The following is a 22511-nucleotide window of genomic DNA, read 5'->3' on the forward strand; positions in this document are numbered from 1 at the left end:
TTAATCTACACTTTGATGATCCAAATAGTGCAGACGCCTCTAATCTTTCCCTCGATCCATCTGCTATTCAGCGATCACAAAAAGTGAAAGGCTCCACACACAAGAAAGGCCATACCTTAGACCCTGTTTTTTCCAACAATGCTGAGCTGTCAGTGGGCGATCCTCTTCCTGTGCCTTGGTCGGAGCACTTTTTAATTCCCATCTCACTGAAGCCACTATCTCCACCCGCTATCACTGATCCCATTATAAGGAGAGACCGTCCTTGGTCCAAGCTTTCTGTTGAATCCTGGATCACGGCTTTTGAAAACTCTAAGCCTAAATAAGACCTTAGCCATGTCTTAGCCGTAGAAAACTTTACTCACAGGTTGACAGTGGGTTTACTAGGGAAACACAAACAAAAAAGTGTGAAGGGCTTTTCACATAAAATGTTTATGATAAATGTCTCTAAATTGTGCTATGATGCAATGTTGCTAAATAAAAAATGTTTTTAAAAAAAATTAAAACTTTACTCACTGGATAGAGCCTTCACTCGACACAGTCGTCCCTGTTACTTTTAGCTACAAAAAAGGTGAGAGAGAGAAGGTCATCATAGTACTCACCTAAACTCTGTTCACTAAAACAAATCTGAAAGAGAGACTGGAGAGGAAATGGAGGATAGACTACAAAGAACCAAGTAAACTAAAATACAGAGAATCTATAAAACTCTACCAGGTGGAAATAAAGAAAGCACAAGCACTTTATTATGAAGGAAAAATTAACTCAGCAGCCAACACCCCCCGGGAAATCTTCCGCATCGCAAAGAATCTTCTAGAACTTCCACCCTCAGACAAAGAACAAATTGTCTCATCTTCCAGCTGCAACAAACTTGCTGAATTTTTCCACGGAAATTTTCAAGACATCTATAATACATTTCCTGGTCTCATATGCCCTTTGACCCTCTAGCAAAGGAGAAATCCCATCTCTCTACTAAGCAGGCACTGGAGGGATTTCCCGCTATGAATTTGGGTATGCCATCAGGAATTCTTTCCCAAATAAAATCAGGCTCCCCTCTCGACCCAGCATCCCTACACTTCCTATGCAAAGTCAAAGAAGTAGTGCTTCCAGTTATATTAGAGGTGATACAACTATCCATTTCTTCTTGCTTAGTCCCAGCCCCATAGAAGCATGCCACGGTGAAGGCTTTTCTTAAAAAGCCTCGCCGAAACCCTGTTGCTCTGGGTAACTTCTGGCCTAACTCCTTGATCCCTGGGATCTGTAAGATGCTAGAGAAATGTGTCAACACGATCCTCTCTGACTTCCTGGAAACTCATAAATCCCTACACTACTCACAGAAACTGGGTTTCAGCCTCTACATGGAACAGAAACTGTTCTGCTGGCCGTGGTTAAAGAATCCAAGAGAATTCTTGATCAGGGAGGAGCAGGAGCCATCATCCTCTGCGACGTAAGCCCTGAATTCGACACGGTCCACTTTGAAATTCTTTTAACCCTTTGGCTGTGGGGCACATTCCCCTACTGTGCTGGGGGAGGGGGGGCGCGCACAGCGCCCCGGTGCTCATGACGAGTTCAGCTTGTCATGAGCCACGGTTCTCGTGTGCTTATGACGAGCTGAGCTCGTCACGACGACGCCCGTTTAATGGAACGCTCAGCCAGCAGGGAAATTAGCCCCGCGTGTGAGCATTCCAACGGTCATGAGCACACGGGAACCGTGGCTCTGCTAGTCATGAGCATGGGAGGGGTTAAATAGACTTAGTATGGTTGGAGTCTCTGGTGGTGCCATCACCTGGCTCAGGTCCTATTTAGATGGTAGATAATTCCAGGTATTTGCATGAGACTCTGTTTCTAAGAGCTTGCCGCTCAGCTGCGGAATGCCTTAGGGTTGTTCCCTGAACCCCACACTATTTAATGTATACATGAAACCACTTGCAGATATTATTTTGCTATACAGGATCAAAATTGTCACATATGCCGACGATACACAGTTGGTGGTTGTTCTCAACCACCACTAGAGCACCCCATCCGACCCGGAAGCTTGCTTAGAGAAAGTGGCCTCATGGATGGACCACTCCCGTCTTAAACCAACTGGACGAAAAACAGAGCTAATGCTCCTGGGCATCTCTGAGTAATAATAATAATCCATATTTGTAAATCGCGAACAATCACCCGTAAGGGTCTCCAGTCGCTGGGGGCCGTCGGGAAGACTAAGCAAGGTATTGCCCAGAGTCACATGGTCCTGGGCTAATCTTCCGCCGGTGCCAGGAATTGAACCGTGATCCCCAGATTCCAGCGTCAGTCACCATTGCCGCGGCACCACACCTCTCCCAGTATGGAGCCTAAGTTAGCTTGGCCCCCCTGCCTTGGCGCTGCCCCCATCCCTAATACTAAAATCAAAAGCCTAGGTGTCTTTCCGGAGAAATCCTTTAAATTCGACCAGCAAGCAGTGATGCTGGCCGGGGCCTGCTATGGCATTCTCAGACTCCTGCGGAAAATCCTTCCTCTCCTTCCTAAAAGAGCAAGAAGAATCCTGGTTCAGGCCCTGGTCCTCTCTCGACTGGACAAAGGGAACTCCCTCTATTTGGGAGCTCCTAACTCAACGATAAGGCAACTCCAAGGCGTTCAGAACTAAGCCGCGCGGCTGCTACTTGGAACCCTTTCAACTAACCAAGCTCCCTTAAATATGTTTTAATCTTCTTTCCAGTAAAACTAAATCATGCAACCTCTCACACCATCTTCTCTTAAAGCGTACCTGTTTTTTGTTACAGGTCAACTTTTTCCACACTCCCTAAACTGAGAGCACTTTGTTTGCTTTTCCAATTAAAGAAATTGTCAAATTCTTTTGCCGATTAACTGGCCAGGAACAAAGTTATGATCAAAATATTAAGTGAGGCAAGAAATAATTGGAAAAAAACTCTCAAACTGATGAAAGGTTTGTGATATTTTGCTAGGGGAAACAAATTACCTGGTTTTCTCCAGGGCTTGTCCTCAAAAGAATCCAAGTCCACCCCCAGTAGTGGAACCCCATTAATACTTCCTGGTGCTTCAAGATCAACACCTTTTACTTTCCTCCTGTACGGAAAAAGCGAAGGTGAAAATTGCACCTGGAACTATTTTTTAATCTTCATCTGTGCAATTTGTGCGCATAAACACTTCATGAAATAAACCAAAGAATGTTCCTATTTTAACACTTCTAACGTGATTCAGACACCAAAATGCATTTGAGCAGTTTGACACTAGCTATGAAACACAGTTTAAGAGACAAAGAAGGAGTACATTTCACTGTGTGACTTTGTAACATAGCACAAGGTTTAACACACCATGACATTACAAATGGATTTAATACAAGCATTCGGTGATGGGGTAGAGAAGTGCCAATGTTGTTCTACATAACAGAATATCTAATTTTAATAAGAAAGATGACAAAGAGAAACACAAGGTACCTTTACATATGTGCAACGAGCACCAGTCAAAAGTGCCCAGCACGAGGAGTAAAGTGCCAAGGCTGATGTTAACCTTAATACACCTTCTTAACTTACCTTAGACAGCTCGAAGAGCAGTTCAGGCTCCTCAGCTGATGCCCTGCAACTGCCTCAACCTCAACCCCTCCAAACATGCTCTGCTCTCCCAACAAGAAAACCCCATCCCCAGACCCCTCTCCCGGGCAGGTGTCCACAGGGCCCTCAGCCAAGATGTAAAAAGGGCCACAACATTTCACAGTTTGTTTTTACCCTGAAACCAATGCTGAAAGGGTTAAGGTTTGGCATTTATTAATGAAAGGAAATGACATCACTGCACTCCGGAAAACCCATCTGAAAGACAGAGACCACATCAGTCTTGGGATTACACGATTCCCTTTAGACTGTCATCTTCCAACAGAAAACATAATAGGGCCACCCTATCATTCTATAAGACGCTGAACATTAGGGGATAGAATAAAATGATAGACAAGCATTGGCAGAGCCAATAGGTCTCGCCTTTGGGACCTTATTAAGTGTCTAGCCATGCGACAGCTGATGTATCACCGAGGACATTGTGCTGCAGAACTAAACGCGTATAAGGTGCCAAAGGCGAGACCTATTGGCTATGCCAATGCTTGTTGAAGTTATGGGCTGTAAATGTCTCGGATACCCCGGCGGGTCTGGTTCATGTGATATAAAACAGAACATAAATGAATACCGAGCCCTCGGGCCCCTCGCGTGAGCTGCACGTGCCTCTGCTGCTCCGAGTGCGCTCGGTGGGTCCATGCACCAGCAGTGAGTGCCCTGGAGCCACTGCACGTGCCTCTGCAGCTCCGAGTGCGCTCGGTGGGTCCATGCACCTGCAGTGAGTGCCCTGGAGTCACTGCACGTGCAGCGCTCCCGCGAGTGTGAAGATGCGGAGTCGATGCAAAGAACTCATCCTTTCGGTGACCTGGGAGTAAATGCGAGATAATTGTGAGCCAACATGAACAGCCGTGACCAGTGTCAGCATCGGGAGTCGCGGGGCCTCCGTCCGGCGCGTCTTGAAAGTTTTCACCAACATGTGTCAATGTTCGTCTCATCAAAAGGTCCGACGTTAACTTACGGCTGCGGGTGCAGGAAGGGGTGCTGTGCCCATGTGTGGGTGAAGTGGAAATACAAAGGTAGCATCATGGCATCAGGAGTGAAGGTTCTGTACCTGCCCTGCTCGGTGATGCCTGGTCCAGTGTCTGCGGTCACTCACCTCCAGCATCCTCCGACGCAGTCTCCAGGCCGCGCTCCCCCCTCCTCTGCGCGCATCTCCTGGACAGGGCCCCGCACTCACTTCAGTCTGCTCATCCTCCGGCCTGGCCTCTCTGCGGGGATGAGTGAGGCCTGGAAGCAGCGGGGGTCACGGGGGCTCCAGCAGGGGCCGGGCCTGGACTCGGGGGGGGGGGGGGGGGGGGGGGAGGTTTTCTCTCCTCGGAGGGGCCGCTCGTCTCCTCGTGCGCACGGATGGAGCAGGGTGTGGCCCCCAGGGCGGGGCCCTTTATATCCGAGAGGTTCCAGAATGTTCTGGGGTAATCCAGGGCCTGGGGAGGGCGGGGCTTCTGACTCCTCCCAGCGCTCAGAGGAGGGGGGGGGCACGTGCTGGGGGGAGGGGGGGGGCACGTGCTCCAGCGTTGCAGGCCCGATGGAGCTGCACGTGTTGGAAGTTTGACGGCGGCTGGAAGGACTTTACCATCGGCCCAGAACGGACAGTTAAATACATTAGGACTCATGCGTCACCAGCGCTCAGCTCAGCTCTGCACGTGTCACTGTCTGCACCAACCTTTATTAACAGCAGGAGATCCAATGACTGACCCCCCACACACTTTTTGTGTTTTTGCACCAGTTACTCACGTCCTGCACATTGTAGCCCCGCTGCATTTTAACCCCCCTTTTACAGTTTTATCTATTTTACTTTTTCTAATTTGTATCTTCTTGCTCCGTTTTTGTAAAGGATTTTTAGTCATCCTACAATAAAGAGATTCTATTCATTCATTAAAAAACGTGGCTCCAGCAGCGAAGCTTCAACAAGGTCTCACTCTCACACTGATCATCAGTCACTCTCACACTGATCATCGGTCACTCTCACACTGATCATCGGTCACTCTCACACTGATCATCGGTCACTCTCACACTGATCATCAGTCACTCTCACACTGATCATCAGTCACTCTCACACTCATCATCAGTCACTCTCACACTGATCATCAGTCACTCTCACACTGATCATCGGTCACTCTCACACTGATCATCGGTCACTCTCACACTGATCATCGGTCACTCTCACACTGATCATCAGTCACTCTCACACTCATCAGTCACTCTCACACTCATCAGTCACTCTCAAACTGATCATCAGTCACTCTCACACTCATCAGTCACTCTCACACTCATCAGTCACTCTCACACTGATCAGTCACTCTCACACTCATCAGTCACTCTCACACTGATCATCAGTCACTCTCACACTGATCATCGGTCACTCTCACACTGATCATCAGTCACTCTCACACTGATCATCAGTCACTTCCACACTGATCATCGGTCACTCTCACACCGATCATCAGTCCCTCTCACACTGATCATCAGTCACTCTCACACTCATCAGTCACTCTCACACTCATCAGTCACTCTCACACTGATCATCAGTCACTCTCACACTGATCATCGGTCACTCTCACACTGATCATCGGTCACTCTCACACTGATCATCAGTCACTCTCACACTGATCATCAGTCACTTCCACACTGATCATCGGTCACTCTCACACCGATCATCAGTCCCTCTCACACTGATCATCAGTCACTCTCACACTGATCATCGGTCACTCTCACACTGATCATCAGTCACTCTCACACTGATCATCGGTCACTCTCACACTGATCATCAGTCACTCACACTGATCATCAGTCACTCTCACACTGATCATCAGTCACTTCCACACTGATCATCGGTCACTCTCACACTGATCATCGGTCACTCTCACACTGATCATCAGTCACTCTCACACTGATCATCAGTCACTTCCACACTGATCATCGGTCACTCTCACACCGATCATCAGTCCCTCTCACACTGATCATCAGTCACTCTCACACTGATCATCGGTCACTCTCACACTGATCATCAGTCACTCTCACACTGATCATCGGTCACTCTCACACTGATCATCAGTCACTCACACTGATCATCAGTCACTTCCACACTGATCATCGGTCACTCTCACACCGATCATCAGTCCCTCTCACACTGATCATCAGTCACTCACACTGATCATCAGTCCCTCTCACACTGATCATCGGTCACTCTCACACTGATCATCAGTCACTCTCACACTGATCATCGGTCACTCTCACACTGATCATCAGTCACTCACACTGATCATCAGTCACTTCCACACTGATCATCGGTCACTCTCACACCGATCATCAGTCCCTCTCACACTGATCATCAGTCACTCTCACACTGATCATCGGTCACTCTCACACTGATCATCAGTCACTCTCACACTGATCATCCGTCACTCTCACACTGATCATCAGTCACTCACACTGATCATCAGTCACTTCCACACTGATCATCGGTCACTCTCACACCGATCATCAGTCCCTCTCACACTGATCATCAGTCACTCACACTGATCATCAGTCCCTCTCACACTGATCATCGGTCACTCTCACTGATTATCAGTCACTCTCACACTCATCAGTCACTCTCACACTGATCATCAGTAACTTCCACACTCATCAGTCACTCACTCTCACACTGATCAGTCACTCTCACACTGATCATCAGTCACTCTCACACCGATCATCAGTCACTCTCACACTGATCATCAGTCACTCTCACACTCATCATCAGTCACTCTCACAGTCATCATCATTCACTCTCACACTGATCATCACTCACTCTCACACTGATCATCAGTCACTCTCACACTGATCATCAGTCACTCTCACACTGATCATCAGTCACTCTCACACTGATCATCAGTCACTCTCACACTGATCATTAGTCACTCTCACACTCATCAGTCACTCTCACACTGATCATCAGTCACTCTCACACTCATCATCGGTCACTCTCACACTCATCATCAGTCACTCTCACACTCATCATCAGTCATTCTCACACTCATCATCAGTCACTCTCACACTCATCATATCATGCACACGCTTAAACCCCTGCAGCGCCGGTCCTGAAGCTCCCAGTGCCGTTCGCCCCATGGGGATGGATGGGGTTGGATGCTGGGGTGATGTGCTCGATACTGGGGGGGGGGGCATGGGAGGTGTTATTGGGGTCTCTACCGATTCTCTGACCCCAAGCTCTGTTTGTAGGAACAAAATGACTGTGTTGCAAGGAAAAACGATGTATTGGAATGCGACTTCGAGTGATTAACGAATGCAAAGATACATTAAGGATCACACCCCTTTGTAGCGTTTGTGCTGAGGCTAGCGCTGTGTGAGCGGCCGCATTACGCTAATTAATACAGGAGCCGAAGTCTCTGTCTACACGTGGCTCAGACTGCCTGTCGTAGCCACGCCTCTTCATTTTATATCCCCCCGCGTCTGACGTCACACGTCAGCGCAGCGACGTTCCGGTGACGCGGGTCAGCTAGACCGCTTCCCTGGCGCCCGGAACACTACATTCCTTCTAACCTTTATCAAAACAGAGCAATATCAAAATTACAATAGCATATAAGACGATGGATCTGTTACCAGTCTGTTAGGGTTCATTCAGGGCGTCAGTCCACCAGGTAATCAGCCAGCTGGGAGCTGGATTCCGCCGCAGTCCATACCTGGACTGTCCCCCTCTGGGTATCATCACCCTCGGTGTCCCTGGAATTGGGGTACTGCTTCCTCCAGCCGGAGAAAACGGGCTTGACATTCTGCTTTCAGGGGTGGCTGGAAACTGAGAAGCGTCGTGGTCCCTTGGGCCTTCTTCCTCCGAGGTGTACGGATCAGTCTCTGGCTCCTCTCCCTGCTGGGAACTCGGGCTGGACTGTGCGGCTCCCGGGGAATTGCTCGGGTGTGCCTTCTTGAAGAATGAGATGTCTCTGGTAACTGTTTCGGCTCCTCTCTGGGCTGTCACCATAGTGCCGGTCCGGCGAGTGACTGTCCACGGTTGGTGTTCGAACGGGAGTCGGAATTTGCTTCCTGGGTAACGATCCTTGACATAGACCTGGTCACTCGGCTGAATAATGGATTCGCAGGCTCCTCGTCGTTTGCTGGCTTGCTCATTGAAGTGAGTTTGATTTGCCAGGGCCTTTTCTTTACTGGCTCGCTCGGGAACCCACGTGGAGTGGTTCGGGAGAGTGTCCTGCACTATCCAGCCCATGGTTGACGCACTAGGTGCCGCCTCTGTTGTGACGTGTGGGGTCATGCGATATTCTCTCAGGAAGCTGTAAATGGCCTTTTCTAGAGGTGAGCGGTCTGCGAGGGCTATGCGGATGGTCTTGTTGAGCGTGCACATGAACCTCTCGACTTCCTAATTGGCCTGTGGCCAGCGCTGAGTTATTTTGCGGTGGTGGATACCCCAGCTCTTGAGGTACTCGGCGAACTCTTGACCTTGGAAGGGTGGTCCGTTGTCAGTATTGACCACTCCAAAGATGCCACGAGTGGCGATAGTCTTCTCGAATTTGGCGATGACTTCCCTGGCCATTTGGCTCCCTACGATCTCGATCTCCGGATACTTGGTGAAGTCATCAATTATCACGAGCACGTATCGCCCATCAGGGAGGTGTCCGAAATCTGCACTTACGCATTCCTATGGCCTCTGAGGGTTGTCTTCAGTCACGACTGGATGAGGTCGGTCCGGCGGCCCCGCTGCCTGACACCAGTTGCATGCCCTGACAGTTTCTTCCACCATTGGGTCCATGCCCGGGAACCACACTTTGGCTCTCAGCCAGCTCTTGGTTTTCACCATACCTTGGTGTCCTCTATGCGCTAGTTCCACCGCTTGATGGGTTAGGCTGGCCGGCAGGACTAGGCGGGGACCCCGTAGGAGGCATCCTTGGCTGTCGTGGGACAGTTCTTTTTTGATTCTCAGGATGGATTCCAGGGTTGCTTTCGCATGTGGTGTCCTCTTGCTCAGGGAGTCCTGGATGGGGCGCCAGTTCCCTGACTGGATTGCATTGGCGACCAGTTGGAGGCATTCATCGTTCTGTGAGGCTTCAATGATAGACTCCAGGCTCATGGGTAGTGGTCGGGACCTTTCTGTGACCAACTGGACATACTCCTCTGTGTCTTCCGCTTCTTCCTTCTCTTTCAGGGTGGCTTCTTGGGGGTGTCTTGACAGGTAATCCGCGGGGTTTGTTGACCCTGGCTTAAACTCCACTTGGTAGTCGTACCCTTGTAGCTGAATTATCCACTTCTCGATTCTCGGAGGTGGCTTTGATACTGTGCCTTGGAACAGGGGTAGGAGAGGCTTGTGGTCCGTGGTCACTGTGAATCAGTAGCCGTACACGTAGACATGAAAGTGTCAACAGGCCCAATGGATGGCTATGGCCTCTCTCTCAATCTGCGAGTACCTCTGCTCCGTGTCTGTCAGTGAGCGGCTGGCGTAGGCGATGGGTGCCCACTCCCCGTTGCTCTGAAGTTGCGTTAGCACTGCCCCTAGACCGAAGGGGCTAGCGTCCACGGCCACGTTGGTGGGCTTGGAGGGATCAAAGTATGAGAGGGTGGTGTCCGCTGACAATGCTGCTTTTGTGTCTCGGAAGGCTTTCTCTTGTTCTGGGCCCCATTGCCACGTGGTGGCTGATTTGGTCAGTTCTCGAAGTGGCTTGGTGAGGTTGGAGAGATCAGGGATGATGCGCCCACAGAAGTTCACCATCCCCAGGAAACTCCTTTCTTCTGAGAAATTCGTTGGGACTGGGGTCTCTTGGACATCATTTACTTTGTCGGGGTCCGGCGCTACTCCGTGGTCCGAAAAGGTGTACCCGAAGAAACTGATTTTGTGCCGCAGAAATTGGCACTTTTTCCAGTGTAGGGTTAGACCTGACTCTTTGATTCTTTGTAGAACCCCTAATAGTCTTTAGTGGTGTTCTTCAATAGACGTCGCATAGATAAGTAGATTTACAAAAGGGGGTGGTGATGAACAGAGTGTCTGAATTGAGCAGACCACTCTTACCCAGTCCAAAGATCAGGGCTTGATCCATCACCGTTATTTATCTCACTGCCCCATCCCAGCTCAGAACCTGGCTATATGCAAATCAGTCTGTCCCTGGCCCAGTGCATCATGGGAACAGGGCAGACTAAACTACCAAGCCAATTCTTTACCAGAAAGGAGACAAGCTACCGGGGACCGGTTTCTGGCATTTCAGCCTCTTCGGCCCGGCTTGCTTGAATCCTGATGGAGCAGTGAGAAAGGGACTCATGTCTGAGTATACCCTGCCACACCTATAGTGGCCAAAATCGATTTACAAAAGGGGGTGGTGATGAACAGAGTGTCTGAATTGAGCAGACCACTCTTACCCAGTCCAAAGATCAGGGCTTGATCCATCACCGTTATTTATCTCACTGCCCCATCCCAGCTCAGAACCTGGCTATATGCAAATCAGTCTGTCCCTGGCCCAGTGCATCATGGGAACAGGGCAGACTAAACTACCAAGCCAATTCTTTACCAGAAAGGAGACAAGCTACCGGGGACCGGTTTCTGGCATTTCAGCCTCTTCGGCCCGGCTTGCTTGAATCCTGATGGAGCAGTGAGAAAGGGACTCATGTCTGAGTATACCCTGCCACACCTATAGTGGCCAAAATCGATTTACAAAAGGGGGTGGTGATGAACAGAGTGTCTGAATTGAGCAGACCACTCTTACCCAGTCCAAAGATCAGGGCTTGATCCATCACCGTTATTTATCTCACTGCCCCATCCCAGCTCAGAACCTGGCTATATGCAAATCAGTCTGTCCCTGGCCCAGTGCATCATGGGAACAGGGCAGACTAAACTACCAAGCCAATTCTTTACCAGAAAGGAGACAAGCTACCGGGGACCGGTTTCTGGCATTTCAGCCTCTTCGGCCCGGCTTGCTTGAATCCTGATGGAGCAGTGAGAAAGGGACTCATGTCTGAGTATACCCTGCCACACCTATAGTGGCCAAAATCGATTTACAAAAGGGGGTGGTGATGAACAGAGTGTCTGAATTGAGCAGACCACTCTTACCCAGTCCAAAGATCAGGGCTTGATCCATCACCGTTATTTATCTCACTGCTCTTTGCTCATTGCACCATCAGGATTCAAGCAAACCGGGCCGAAGACGGCTGTAATGCCAGAAACCGGTCCCCGGGAGCTTGTTTCCTTCCCCGTGTAAGAATTGGCTTTTGTAGTTTGGTTTGCCCTGTTCCCATCATGCACTGGGACAGGAACAGACTAATTTGCATACAGCCAGGTTCTGAAACTGGGATGGTGCAGTGAGCTAAAAAACGGTGTTGGATCTAGCCCTGATCTCTTGACTGGGTGAGAGCTTTCTGCTTAATTCAGAGACTCTGTCCCTCACCACCCCTTGTTGTAAATATTTTTGTCCACCCTAAGCGTGGAAGGGTATTCTCAGATGTGAGACCCTTGCTCATTGCACCATCAGGATTCAAGCAAACCGGGCCGAAGACGGCTGTAATGCCAGAAACCGGTCCCCGGGAGCTTGTTTCCTTCCCCGTGTAAGAATTGGCTTTTGTAGTTTGGTTTGCCCTGTTCCCATCATGCACTGGGACAGGAACAGACTAATTTGCATACAGCCAGGTTCTGAAACTGGGATGGTGCAGTGAGCTAAAAAACGGTGTTGGATCTAGCCCTGATCTCTTGACTGGGTGAGAGCTTTCTGCTTAATTCAGAGACTCTGTCCCTCACCACCCCTTGTTGTAAATATTTTTGTCCACCCTAAGCGTGGAAGGGTATTCTCAGATGTGAGACCCTTGCTCATTGCACCATCAGGATTCAAGCAAACCGGGCCGAAGACGGCTGTAATGCCAGAAACCGGTCCCCGGGAGCTTGTTTCCTTCCCCGTGTAAGAATTGGCTTTTGTAGTTTGGTTTGCCCTGTTCCCATCATGCACTGGGACAGGAACAGACTAATTTGCATACAGCCAGGTTCTGAAACTGGGATGGTGCAGTGAGCTAAAAAACGGTGTTGGATCTAGCCCTGATCTCTTGACTGGGTGAGAGCTTTCTGCTTAATTCAGAGACTCTGTCCCTCACCACCCCTTGTTGTAAATATTTTTGTCCACCCTAAGCGTGGAAGGGTATTCTCAGATGTGAGACCCTTGCTCATTGCACCATCAGGATTCAAGCAAACCGGGCCGAAGACGGCTGTAATGCCAGAAACCGGTCCCCGGGAGCTTGTTTCCTTCCCCGTGTAAGAATTGGCTTTTGTAGTTTGGTTTGCCCTGTTCCCATCATGCACTGGGACAGGAACAGACTAATTTGCATACAGCCAGGTTCTGAAACTGGGATGGTGCAGTGAGCTAAAAAACGGTGTTGGATCTAGCCCTGATCTCTTGACTGGGTGAGAGCTTTCTGCTTAATTCAGAGACTCTGTCCCTCACCACCCCTTGTTGCATAGATAAGTAGGTCATCGCTCACGTCTAGAACCCCCGGGAGTCCACTGAGGACCTCGCGGATGGTGTTCTGGAATACTTCAGCTGCACTCGAAATCCCGAAGTTGAGGCGCCGATATCGTCTTAGTCCTACATGAGTGGAAAAGGTGGTTATGTACCTTGAATCCGGGTGGAGCGGTAGCTGATGATAGCCTGAGCGAAGATCTACATTGGAGAACCATTTTGCACCGTTGAGTTCCCCTAGGATATCGTCTATTGTGGGGGTCAGGTTCCGTTCTCTTTTCACTGCTGCGTTCGGGAGGCGCATGTCCACACAGATGCGGACTTGTCTGGGTTGCTTGGGTTTTCGGGCAACTACGATCGGAGATACCCATGGGGTGGGTCCACTGACCTTTTCTATGATCCCTTGTTTTTCTAGCGTTTCGAGTTCCTCTTCAACTTTCTTCCTTAGGTGGAACGCAATGCGCCGATGTCTCAGTGCGACCGGTTGTACTGACGGGTCGATGTGGAGAGACACTTCCTTCCCTTTTAGGCATCCGATGCCTTTAAACACATCTTCAAACTCTTCCAAGATGGTGTCTAGTTCTAGTACTGCCAGAGCATAAGATATGAGTTTTAGATCTTTTGCAGACTGTCCGCTTAGCAGCATGCCACTGCCTTCTTTCATGACATAGATCGTTGTGGGCACCGTTGTCTCTTGGTGTTGAAGTTCTGTTTTGAAACACCCAATCAGAGGGATGGGGTCTTCTGGCCGTATGCAGTGCTTAATTTGTGCCGGTGCTTTCCGGTGCTCAGCACCGGCACTTATTTCACCGGGCCGGGTCTATACAATTGCTCTCCTCTGGCGGATTGATGGCCCGGTAATTATTTAAATAAATGCCTTCCTACTTTCTGTGGTTGCTGCCTGGTGTGTCCTCATAGGAAGTCCACCTGGCCCAGGCATACTGAAAGAGCGTGGCGTCATCACGTTAGTGATGTCACTGGCACTGCAGCAGATCGCGCCTGCCTTTCACAGAACATAGTTTCATTTCCGTTGAAGAGTGGCTGAAGGCGGGCTTTTGGCTGAGCTGGGGCGGTGGTCTGGAAGTGTGCAGGACTGCCAATAAACGTACAATATACAATGTCTAGCAGAAGTGAATATATAGGAGCGCCAGCAATCAATACAGGTATAATTTTTATACGTTTGATTTATTTACATCAAAAAGAGCTGCAAAAAGGCGTTATATGTACACGCTGGCCGGCAGGGAGCGCCGCGATGTCATGAAAACAAAGGACAATTCGAAATAAAGCATCCTTTGTGCTCCCAAAAATCACTACACCCACACTCTCCGGATGCATTCCTGGAGTAGAGGATGGAAGCTTTCCCCTAGAAACGATCTTGGGAGACGTTCTTGGGGAACCCCAGGCATGATTTTGTGATTCAGGAGACGTGGGTGAGCGCCTGGGGTGTGGAGTAAAGTTCGTAGGGTGCCTGGCTCTTTGCAACCCCTGCTTTTGTAATGTTATTTCAAAAGCAGGTAGTTAACCACCATAAAAAAAGTTACCCCCGAAGCAGGCCGGACGTGTGTGTCAAGGAGGCCACACAATCTAAAAACTCACAGACTAACATGCACGGCGGCAGAGAGCACCATGCATTCATTGAGGGGCAAGAGGCTGAGAGACACGCACACACATAGCGCAGCAGCTCAGTGAGCCAGAAAGCTGTGATATTTCAAGTACTTCGCTGCAAGCGCTATAATAACATAAGGAAACTCTCCAGATGCGTACTAAGACTGTTGACATTAAACTTACTTAAATTGCATAATAAAGCATCCTTTGTGCTCCCGAGAACCGCTCTGCACTCCGAGGTCAAGAAAAACTCATTCAAGTTAAAAATTGACCCTAGCATATTTTGCACGCACAAAGTTCAATTTGACTCATAATCTCTCAAAGTTCTCTTGAAGATCCCAATTGGCTAGTCGTGTGCTTAAAGTTAATTTCAGCTCTTTAGGCAGTGCATGCCTCAGCCCATCATTTGCCTAAAGTTTACATCTGCATGCACATCACTTGCTAGGCTCACTTTTTCTCGTTGTTCGTCAAGCTTGGCTTTAGTGCCTTATTGCTCAAAGTTTGGCTTGGCTCATCACTTGCTGTTAATTGGGTGCTTCGCCTACCGTCCTTGCTTGTCCTGCATTTTCTGCTGCTAAACGGTCAAGATCAGGAGCCTGTTATCTTTACCAGCCCCTGGTTGCCAAAAGGTGATATTGTTTCACACACAGGGTTTCGGACCCCCAGATCTGCAGCCTTTGTGAGCTTGGCCTCCATGTTGGCTCTCCTAGAGTCATCCGTCCAGGGACTGGGTAGCTCTGGCAAAGGAGCGATGCACAGATCATGCCTTAAATCAGTGGCAGGGTCTGCCAGAAGGGGGGAGCACCGTGATCACTCTGAAATAACTAGGCCTTAGAACTAACAATGGCTCGTGCTCTCACAGTACATGCGCAAATGGCACGCCCCCAGCTTGCCACTCAGTGATATGGTGCCCTAAATCGCTATTGCGTGTCTTGGACAGCACAGCTCTGCATTCGTGAGCCAGGACAGGAACAATGCAACTCTGTCACCTCTCAACTTTACATAATTAATGACTCAATTTTTAATAAAGCAGCCCTTTTTCTTGCTGTTCCTCAGTATCTGCTTTTCTTACTACCCTTCACACCTTACTCTTTCCCTTCTTTCCATTCTTCTTTCACTTTCTGCCATACGTCCATGTTTACTCTCAAGCACGCACCACCTCCCCTCATTAACTGCTTATCATTTTTCACCTTCTCATCTTTCCCTTGCACTCTCTTTTCACGCAGCTCACTTCTGTCTGCTCATCTTCCCTTTCTCCTCTTTCCTTTTTTCATTCCCATAATGTTCCACCCCAGTCTTCCACTCCCTATCTCTGCTTTCCTCAAGTCTCTTCACATTCTTTGTCTACCTTATCTATCTTTGCCTTCAGACATCTCCTCCTTCCTCACTCTCCCTTTTATGTTTTTCCTTCTTGTGCATTTCTTTATATCCACTCCAGGAATCAGTATTTGTTCTCAGGGTCATAAATTGTAATCTTGGTATGCAACTTAGTCTTTCATCTTTCTGACGTCGATAAAATGTGTGCCTTCGAGCTGGATGACAACATTTTAAATTCTGTGTCAAGGCTCCCTTTGGTGATTATGTGCTTTACAAACATACATGGTATGTTAAGCACACAAATGTATTTTAATCTTTTGTTTTTCAATTTCTTTTCAATATTACACTGTCACTCTCTGTCCCTCCTTGACCCAGTACCTTTCATACTTGTATCCATTCCCCTGACCTTTCTTTCCTTTCCTTCGTCCCATCTTTTTCTTTTCCCTTTTTCTCTTCCTCAGCACCTCCAGCAATACCTCCTTTCCCCTCTTGCTTCCTTCCACCCTCATTCATTCCCCATCCTTCCTCTCTTGCTGCATTTATTCCTCTTCATCCATTCTTTCCTTACTTTCTTTTATTTCTGCTCCTTCCTTCACCTCTTCTTTGATTTCCTCCTTTCTTATCATCAACCCCTCCGTATGCTTATCTTGCTCCTTTCCTTTCTTCTTTCTATTCATCCATCGCACATCGTTCACTTCCTTGCCCCCTCTATTCCTTCTTTTCTTCCTTTCACATTCTTTTCTTATTTCCTCCTTTCATCCGGTACTCATATATGTCCTCGCTCCAGTACTCCTTCCTGCCTGCATTTGTTGCTGCCTTCTGTAATGTATTCCTTCCTTCACCCCTTCCTATCTTTTAAAGAGCACATTACAAGCACATTCTACTTAGTTTGCAAAGCTGCCTCAAGTCCTCCAATGACCTTTCCTAAAGCTGCATTTTGAGAATTACACACATTCTCTCTTGTGGATGTGGGTGAAGCCAATAAAGGAAGAGGGTGCAGCCTCTGGAAGAAGTGGGCGGAGCTGGCAAAGTGGGTGTGGCCTCCTAAAGAAAAATTTGAGCACCTGCACTTAATATTCTACAAATTAAGCACTGGCCGTATGCGAACACTCGGATCTTCGCCTCGCGTAGTGGAGGCTTTGCCTGCAGTTGGTTGTACACGTTCGCTGCCATCAGTTCAATAGACGCCCGTGTCTATGGTGGCTCTCACTTCTTGCTGGTGAATCTTGATGCAGCATTTTGGGAGGCAGCGTTTCTTCCTTTTTGGTTGGTCGAAAGCATATACATGGTGGACTGGATAGTCCTCCGCGTCATCGTCCATGTCTTCATTGTCCCCTTCTTCTCTCACCACATGTGCGGACTCCTTCTTGGCTCTCGTAGACCTGCATACTGCCGCAAAGTGGTTCATCCACCCGCATGCGCTATATTTCTTTCCTCTTGCGGGACAGTCTTGCATGCGGTTTGGCTGGCCTCCGCAATATCCACACTCTTTCTTTTTGTCAGGTTCCTTTCTCCCGCTCGTTTGTCTCCCCTTTGGTCTTACCACGTTCACCTTTTCTGCCGTGTGAACTTGTTCGAGTTTGACAGGCCGGTGTAGGGCCGACTCCATGTGGGATGCTCTCGCCTGAGACAGTTCTTTCGACCGACCAAGTTTGAGTATGTCGGCGAGGGGTTTGTCATCTTCTTGGAGTATTGTATTGTATTGTATATTAGATTTCTATAGCGCCTTATCACTCAGGGGTCTCTAAGCGCTTATGGCGAGTATGGCGACTCGGAGATTGGACAAGAAACAGCCTTGGATGATCTGTCCCCGGATTTCCTCCTGTTCATCCCGGAATCTGCAGGAGCTGGCTAGTTCTTTTAATCTGCAGTGGAAAGCGTCTAGCGACTCGTCGGCCTCCTGTTTCACCTGGCGGAAGATGAACCGCTCATAATCCTTGCTCGCCATGGGTTCAAAGTAGGCGGTTAGTGCTGTGAGGAGAGTTTGGTATGTCTTCCGTGTGGCTCCCGTCAACGTTTTGTAGATGCGATGTATGTCCTTGCCGCCAAGGTGTAGGAGTAGGGCTCTGCGCCTTTCTCTAGAAACTCCCGCTCCTTCGAAGTAGATTTGGAGGCGGTCCGTCCAATCCCTCCAAAGTGGAGCGAGGGACGAAGGAGCTCAATCAACCACGAAAAGGTTCCAGGGCGGGAATGGACGCCATTTTGGCACGTGCGCGTTGCGCCGCACTGTATTTCGACGCTTATGGGAGGTGGCAGCAACCTAGGGATTGATGGTTGTCCTGTCTCTCCTGCGGGATAATTGTACGGTCCCCCTCAGCCTTGGGAGCGCTCTCACGACCTGGCTCTGAGGCCTCGGTGGGGATGCGTGAACTTGTAGCCTGTGGGGTGACTCTTGGCCTGAGGTGGCGGCGTGGCGTACTGACCTAACCCACTCTGTCGACGTGGAAGGCGCTGTGTCCGCTCACCGGGCCTTGCCCTCGCCTCCTTTCTCCGTTCGCCGGTTGTGAAGCAAGCGAGACCACTGTGCACGTGACCTGGGGCCTACCAGCTGTTTTCCCCACTCGGTGCTCAAAATCGGGCTTTGCTGCCCGGAGAAATTGCAGGGCGATGGGGCGTCGTGCAGGTAAGAAGGTGGGTTCCGTGGGATCCTCGTCGCCAGTGTAGCGTTTGTGCTGAGGCTAGCGCTGTGTGAGCGGCCGCGTTACGCTAATGAATACAGGAGCCGAAGTCTTTGTCTACACGTGGCTCCGACTGCCTGTCGTAGCCACGCCTCTTTATTTTATATCCCCCCGCGTCTGACGTCACGCGTCAGCGCAGGGACGTTCCGGTGACGCGGGTCAGCTAGACCGCTGCCCTGGCGCCCCGGAACACTACACCCTTAAACATTATCAGAGTTGAGTCGCTCGACGCTGAGCCACAGCCACCGCTTTGGAAGGGGGGGGCATGTTAATTCAGTGACTTTGGGGGGGGCATGTTAATTCAGTGACTTTGGGGGGCTCATGTTAATTCAGTGACTTTGGGGGGGGTTCATGTCAATTCAGTGACTTTGGGGTGGCTTATTTTAATTCAGTGATTTGGGGGAGGGGCATGTTAATTCAGTGACTTTGGGGGGCTCGTGTTAATTCAGTGACTTTGGGGGGGCTCGTGTTAATTCAGTGACTTTGGGGGGGGGTCGACGAGAAGTGACAGTGAATCAGTGAGCTGCAGTCACTGCGGGTCATGCTGCAGTCCTGCGGGCCCTCGGCAGAGGGCGCGCGGGTGCATTTAAAAACCTTGGTGCACTGAAGGCCTGAAGCTCCCTTCTAGGAACCGCATGTGCGCTCATCTGCCCAGAGACTAGTGACGCTTCGGACGGACTCACACGCCATTGGCTGAATTCACTGCACAAGACGCTCCAGTCTGCGTGGTACAACCGCATGCCTGCCTGGTAACTTGTGAGGTAAAACGCGTCCTTTAACGCCATTGGTTCGCTTTCATGGCCTTCACTGTCTCCTTTCGAGCCTTCATAGCTACACCTCTCCCAGCAACTGATGACGCTGCAGTAACTTAAACACGATTGGTGTATAAACGCATGCGTTGAGAAGAAAAGAGAATATTATCGAATAGGGTCTGCCTATCAACTGATGACGTACACAGATCTTCTATGCGATTGGTGCAGGAGTTGGTGGGAGTCAGGAGAGAGGGAGTAGCTGCCTAACACAGTGATACACTGAGTATGAGGCGCTCCCAGCTGCCCTTTTGACCTTTGCATTTGGCCCCCTGCTCAGCAGGGGCACTTGCATCATCAAGCATGTGCAATACAATAAACCTTGATTACTGTATGTACTTGCCTAAGGTGACCTTTGGCCTTTACCCTGCTAAGTTTGTTACCTACGGATGACAGGCATTGGCATAGCCAATAGATTTTGCCTTTGGGACATTATAAGGGCCTTATTTATGAGTCTTCGCACACTTGAGCTGCCTTTGCATCACTTTTTGTGTGGCACCAGCGGCGTACAAAAACGCGTCAAATTGCGCCCTATTTACAAAGTGATGCAGCCAGGCAGATACGTCACTTTGTAAACCCCTGCCCCACATAATCAATCAATCAGAGTTTGTTAAGCATAACTACCCACCGAAAGGGTCTCAAGATGCTGTAGGTTGGGCAAGGGCAGCTCCCGGATGTTCACAACGATTCGTTGAAGAGGTCTTGAGGTCATTCATGAACTTGAAGAGTGCTACCGTTTGTCTGAGGTGGAGCGTCACAGTGTTCCATGCCTTGGCCATGAGGAAAGACAAGGAACGGCCGCCTGTTCTGGTCTTCTTGATGAGCGGCACCGCAGCAAGGGAGAGTTGGGCTGAGCGGAGGGATCTTTGGGGTGCGTGGAACGAGAGGCAGTGGTTCAGGTAGGCAGGTCCGGAGTTGTGGAGGGTTTGATGGCAATGGATGAGGAGGTTGAAGGTGATTCTCTTATCAACGGGGAGCCAGTGTACTGTCCGCTGATGTTGGGTGATGTGGCAGTGATGCAGTATGTTGAGGACTAGTCTGGCAGAGGTGTTCTGGGCGTTCTGAAGTTTGCGAGTGAAGTTCTTGTTGATCCCAGCATAAAGTGTGTTGTCATAGTCCAATTGTTAGACCTGGCACCTTGGTGTGGGTCTCCCTTCCACTTTTTGCTACTGTGCCTCATGTTTTGTACCACTGCCAATCAGTGCCACAATGCCAGTGCTCCCTGTATAAAATGTATATGTTGATTGGATTCCTTGATTGGCTTATTTGGTTTACTGTCAGACCCCAGTAGAGTGCACCAGGAGTACCCAGGGCTTGTAAATCCAAATGCTGCTGGTGGGCTTGCAGCACTGGTTGTGCCACCCACAGAAGCAGCCTTGTAGAATGTGTCTAAGGTCTGCCATTGCAGAACCTGCGTGCAGTCTGGTACTGTCATGCTGACTGGGCAAGTGCACCCACTTGCCAGTCCCTAAACCTTCCCTTAACTTCATATTAGTCACCCCTATGGTAGGCCCATTGGCAGGGTGCATTGTAAGCATAAGGTAGGACAAGCCCTGATGTGTGTGGCAGGTTGTATGGCATTACAATGCGGGCTTTTACCACGCGTGCCATTACAACGCTGTTTTTACAACGCAAGTCGTTACAACGACTTGCGCTGTAAGTGCTGGATACTGGAATAGTTTAATTTTCTATTCCAACTCCAGTCCACGTTACAGTAGGTAAGGTGTTGGAATAGAAAATTAAACTATTCCCTATCCAACAGCGCCCTCTAGTGCAAGTCATTGTAAAGACTTGCTTTGTAATAGCAGCGATGTAATGGTAGCGCGTGGTAATACGTGCGTTGTAAAGGCTGTTCCCCGGTGACATGTCCTAATAGTGAATTACAGCCATTTTCGTTTTTCACTATTGCAAGGCTACCTTTTCTCATAGGCCAGAATGGGCTGTTGGAATTGTTACATCCTATGATCCTAACAGACTCAGGGACACGGTAGAAGGAATATGCTACTTACCAGTATGCATCTGTTCTTGGCATGTAGGGCTGCTGACATTCATATCTGTGCATAGATCGCCACCTAGTGTTGGGTCCGGATGATTGCACCTTGTTGTCCTGGAAGAGTCTTCGAAGTATCACCAGATAGGTGGCTCCTCCCCTGGACTACAGTGCGCATGGGCATCCTCTCCATCCTGATTGTTTTTCGCCATTGTGGCAGAGATGGAGTATAGTACAGTAAGAAATGTCCATGCAAAAGAGAGAATGCTACAGCTGCAACAGGCACCAGGGAGGAGGGTGGGCGATATGAATGTCAGCAGCCCTACATGCCAAGAAGAGATGCATACTGGTAAGTAGCATATTCCGTTCAAGGCATGTGGGCTGCTGTATTCATATCTGTGCATTGACTGTATAGCAGTATCTCCTCTAGCGGTGGTCACCTGTGCCAGCTGCAGCAGTTTGAAAAAGAGTTTCAAGAACAGCCTGTCCTACAGCAGCTTGCTGTTTGGAATGTACGTCTATACAATAATGTTTTGTGAAAGTGTGTATGGTAGACCATGTGGCTGCTCTACAGATATCCTCAAGGGGAATATTACCTAGGAAAGCCATCGATACCCCCATTTTACGTGTGGAGTGTGCTCTTGGGGGGACTGTTAAAGTGCGTTTAGCTTTTTGATAGCATATTTGAATGCATTTAACTATCCATCTGGCTATTCCTGACTTTGATATGGGATTTCCTTTATGTTGTGGTGCGAAAGCAACAAACAACTGTTTTGTTTTTCTGAATGCCTTTGTCCTGTCAACATAATATAGCAGAGCTCTTTTGACATCTAGGGTGTGTAGGGCCCTTTCAGCTACTGACTGTGGATTTTGGAAGAACACTGGCAGTTCTATTGATTGATTAATATGGAAATTGGATATGACTTTTGGCATAAACTTAGGGTTTGTTCTAAGTACTACCCTGTTTGCGTGTATTTGCATAAAGGGTTCTTGAATAGTTAGTACTTGTAGCTCGCTAACTCTTCTAAGTGAGGTAATAGCAATAAGAAAAGCCACCTTCCATGTGAGAAATTGTAGTTCAC

Source organism: Lissotriton vulgaris, chromosome 5 (assembly GCF_964263255.1).
Source record: "Lissotriton vulgaris chromosome 5, aLisVul1.2, whole genome shotgun sequence".
NCBI classification, from domain to species: Eukaryota; Metazoa; Chordata; class Amphibia; order Caudata; family Salamandridae; genus Lissotriton; species Lissotriton vulgaris.